Source organism: Triticum urartu, unplaced genomic scaffold (assembly GCF_056163025.1).
Source record: "Triticum urartu cultivar PI428250 unplaced genomic scaffold, HENAU_Tu73 scaffold2, whole genome shotgun sequence".
NCBI classification, from domain to species: Eukaryota; Viridiplantae; Streptophyta; class Magnoliopsida; order Poales; family Poaceae; genus Triticum; species Triticum urartu.
Window position 1 is genome coordinate 6,913,168 of NW_028260368.1, and position 4,642 is coordinate 6,917,809.

Here is a 4,642-nt window from a genome sequence, read left to right on the forward strand (position 1 = left end):
AGTGATTGATATTATACCTCCCGGACCAGAACTTCTTGTTTCAGAGGGGGAATCCATCAAGCTTGATCAACCATTAACAAGCAATCCTAATGTGGGAGGTTTTGGTCAGGGGGACGCAGAAATCGTGCTTCAGGATCCATTACGTGTCCAAGGCCTTTTGTTCTTCTTCGCATCCGTTATTTTGGCACAAGTTTTTTTGGTTCTCAAAAAGAAACAGTTTGAAAAGGTTCAATTGTACGAAATGAATTTCTAGGTCCCGGGATTTCTTACCATCAAGTTGGTAAAAAGCCTCGATTTATTGGCAATTGCTAGAATTATCTATGATCTATTTTGGAAATCCTTTTTTTGTTTAGACTGCTTTTTGTTTATGAGATGTCTGGAATTCCTTATTTATATCCCATGCAAAAGAAGAGAATCCAAGGCAAAGGCGAGAACAATCAAATTAAAATTTCTTCTTTTTCGGAGGGATTGCAGGTCTTCTTAATCGTCTATTCGGCACAAGAAAAAGCCTTTTTCTTGTGCCGATTCTTCTTGTATCAAAATAAGAATCCTTTTTCTTCCTAATTCGTCAAAGATTACTATTTCTTCTTTATTCGGGTCTGTCTCTTGGACCTCTTTTTCTTTTGCTTAGGTTTAGCCGAGGTAGTGGACAAACAGAGGGGAAGAAAATATGGCGGGGGAAAAATTTCTTGTGATTGTGAGCAAATTGCTTGGCTTGTTTAATTAAGTTCAACTTCAAATTTACAGAAATTTTGCAAAAAAAAAGTAAACTCTTCCATTGAAGGTTTTTTTATTTTTAGGCTAGTTGAATAGTTTTGATTAAGGTTTTATTAGTTTATTACTCGAAACTAAATCAAGGATTTTCAGGATACTTCCTTCGTGGAATAAGATATTGGATCCTCGAGTGATCTCTTTTTCTTGTTGCTTCATAAGAGTGAATCGAATAGATTCAATTCGCGTTATAAGAGTAAAATAAAAATTCCGCGGGTCCTTTCCGCTCTAATCAGATAAAGGGGGGTAAGGACCCGCTAAGCTCCTACTTTTTCATGTTTACAATCTGGTCCCTCCGATTACTATAGAGATGAACCCAATCCAGAATATGAACCATAAAAGAAAACACCTACTAAACCAATCACAGCAATACCAGCTACAGTACCTATCAGCCAAAGAGGAATTCTTCCAGTAGTATCGGCCATTTCCCCTACTTTCCTCCACATTTTATCAATTGGTCATGCTAGAGACAAAAACAGTCATGGGTAGTTATAAGGATGGTATCCTTCCAAATGGGATAAGAGAATTCTTATTAGTCTCTTTCTTTCTCTCAATTGAAGAAGTAATTGGAAAATAAAACAGCAAGTACAAAAATGAGTAATAAACCCCAGTATAGACTGGTACGATTCAATTCAACATTTTGTTCATTCGGGTTTGATTGTGTCATAGTTCTATAGTTGGAATTTGTTTTATCGTTGGATGAACTGCATTGCTGATATTGATCCCAAGAAAAAAACAGTAGGTACAGCTAGTCCGTGAATAGCCAGCCATCGCACTGTAAAAATAGGATAGGTTCGATCTATGGTCATTGAGGGCCTCCTAAAAGGATCTACTAAATTCATCGAGTTGTTCTAAAGAATCAAAACGGTCGGTTATTAACGGAATTCCTTGTCGGCTTTCCGTGAAATACTCGTTTGGCCTAGGACTTCCAAACACGTCATAAGCTAAACCCGTACTGACAAATAACCAACCCGCAATGAATAGGGAAGGTATAGTAATGCTATGAATAACCCAGTATCGAATACTGGTAATAATATCAGCAAAAGAACGTTCTCCCGTGCTTCCAGACATGCTGAACTCCCAAAATTTTTGTACATTCAAAAAAGGAATTGATTCCGTAAAAGATGGGATCGACCAGTAAATAGAAAATTACTGATATTTCATCCTTGTGAGATTGTCAATTTTGTACCAAAGGTGTATTTTGAGTATACCGAATTAGTATAGCTATCCTTCCTATGGCACAGCAATCTGGTTTTGCCTGGTTCCGAAACATAATTACTTTTTTATTTTTTTTTTGTCTATAGGTAAGCTATATGTTATTCAAGGCATCAATAGAAAACCCCATTTTTGTAGGTTCTACTTACTTTTCATTGGCTTCGGAATAATAGAGTAATTCGGAATAGCAGCCAAAATCTTGGGAAAATCTAAGTTAATGATCAATAGGTTTGGATAAATAATTTAGGAAGGATATTCTCATACTGACACAATACAAGGACAAGTATATGTGAAATCTATCCTTTCATAATTCGTAATTCATCCTTGTATTGTTTGTTGGATTAGGTCTAACTTTCTTGACCAAACTGCGAGCGCGGAACTTTACGAGATGAAATAGGGAAAGACAGAAGATAGAATAGAACTTAAAAGGATAATTGAAGTGACTCGTCTTCGAATCTACTTTGGTTGGAGTTCGAAAAAGGAATAAAAATAAAGTAAATTCAAGGAAGAGCTTTCTTTTTTTTTTTTTTTTAACAGCCCCTTGGCAGGTCGTGGAATGCTTTTGTTCTCCTCTTATTCCATATGGAATACAATCAGTTAAAATAAGAAGGAATAGGGGAATATTCGATCGTTCACTCCAAAAAGAGGGTCCTATTGAAAAAGAAATTATCCAAAATAGAAAGAAGTTTTTTTTTTCAAATTCAATTGTTTATTTATCTCTTATTCAAAAATTTCCCTGAAAATTGAATTTCTTTTTTTCATTCAATGGGGTTAGATGATCTAGTTCTTAATATTATTACTTTACTCAATTGACAAATTCCACAACAAATCTCTTGATTCGGAATTAGGGACTCATGTATCATCTGATGAATCCACTTTCTTTTACACTTCTGTATCTTACTCTATCTTGTTTTTTAGTATTATCTAAAATAACTGATGAATTATGAATTTTCCATAACTTAGGTAAATGCTTTACCAACATATGTAGTGTAGTAAAAAAAAATAAATGGAATTTAACTCTTTCATGCTTACTTTAACTAGTTATTTTGGTTTTCTACTGGCTGCTTTAACTATAACCCCAGCTCTATTTATTGGCTTGAACAAGATACGCCTTATTTGAATTGACTGAATAATTATAATTCAGAAAAGAAAAATCTTTCTTTGGGATTCCTGGCATTCTACGACTCTTTTCCAGACTAATTAGGAATTCTTTTCTTGGTCATTGAGATTCGTGGATAATTTAGAGTACTATTTAGGGATAGATCGTACCTCTTTTTTTATCCCCTCGAACAAATCGAAATGATTGAAGTTTTTCTATTTGGAATCGTCTTAGGCCTAATTCCTATTACTTTAGCGGGATTATTCGTGACTGCGTATTTGCAATACAGGCGTGGGGATCAGTTGGATCTTTGATTGAGTCATTTTTTTTTTTTGATTGACCTCCTCCAGACCAGAGAGGAGGTCAAATTGAAATTGGAGTTACAATTCAATTTTGTTAAGTTATTTTACTCTGCTTCGACATAAAATAGATGGAATCACGCTCTGTAGGATTTGAACCTACGACATCGGGTTTTGGAGACCCGCGTTCTACCGAACTGAACTAAGAGCGCTTTCATTCATTCAAAAAGAAAATCTTTTTCTATTCCTAATGTATCTCACGTACGTATAGTCTCCACAAATTCAAGTTATACCCACTTTACTTTAATTGATCTCGTCGCTACTGCCTATAAAGAAGAAAGAAGTAATAGGTAGGGATGACAGGATTTGAACCTGTGACATTTTGTACCCAAAACAAACGCGCTACCAAGCTGCGCTACATCCCTTTTCCAAATTAAATTGTTGTACAATGCCATTGTACACAATTCCTGTCTTCTTTTCCACATCATAATTTTCTTCTTCTTTCTTTCTCTATCTATATATAGAACCCTCGTGTCATTTCTTCTTTTTGGTCTCATATAATTAAGGAATTATATACATATAAAATCCAATATAATTTCGCCTATAAAAGAAGGATTACTTTTCCTTGGTAATATATAGGAAGAAGGGGTCATCTTTTTCTTTTTTAGGGATAGGAAAATTTCGTCGATATGGTTCATTTTATATATAGCATAACAATCTTGGGCAAGAGTTTATGATCATATATGTATTCCAACAAGGAAGGAGGATTTTCAATGCGGGATATAAAAACATATCTCTCTGTAGCACCCGTGCTAAGTACTCTATGGTTTGGTGCTTTAGCAGGTTTATTGATAGAAATTAATCGTTTATTCCCAGATGCTTTGTCATTCCTCTTTTTTTTAATTCTAGTTATTGCTATGGGAGGGATAGATTTCTTCGTGATATGACAAAATTTGATCCTTTTCAATCTTTTTTTAGTATCGGAAGGAAAAAGAAAGAAAAGATGGATTGGGTTGAACCTCAGAGTCATTAAAAATTTGGTAAACCCCATTTTTGAAAATAGAAATTCAATTTAAAGGGGTACCCAAGCTAAATAAGGCCTCAGAAATCAGAGCATAGAAAAGGCGGGGCTGGCTAATTAAATGAAAGGATTTCGAACCAAAATCTTTGCTAATTCGACAAGGATTGTATTCTTTAATTATTTCTCTATTTTTTATTACTTAATTAAAGAATAAAAAAAAATTATTCTAATGAATTT

General features: G+C 34.4%; 2 non-coding genes across 2 annotated transcripts; both read right to left on the bottom strand.

Annotated features, from left to right (window-relative positions):
- Positions 1-3,522: 3,522 nt before the first annotated feature.
- On the bottom strand, positions 3,523-3,596 carry TRNAW-CCA (transfer RNA tryptophan (anticodon CCA)). The gene has a single exon. It is a non-coding gene; the product is annotated as a tRNA-Trp (tRNA).
- Positions 3,597-3,735: 139 nt separating this feature from the next.
- On the bottom strand, positions 3,736-3,809 carry TRNAP-UGG (transfer RNA proline (anticodon UGG)). Its single transcript has one exon. It is a non-coding gene; the product is annotated as a tRNA-Pro (tRNA).
- Between the last annotated feature and the right edge of the window lie 833 nt (positions 3,810-4,642).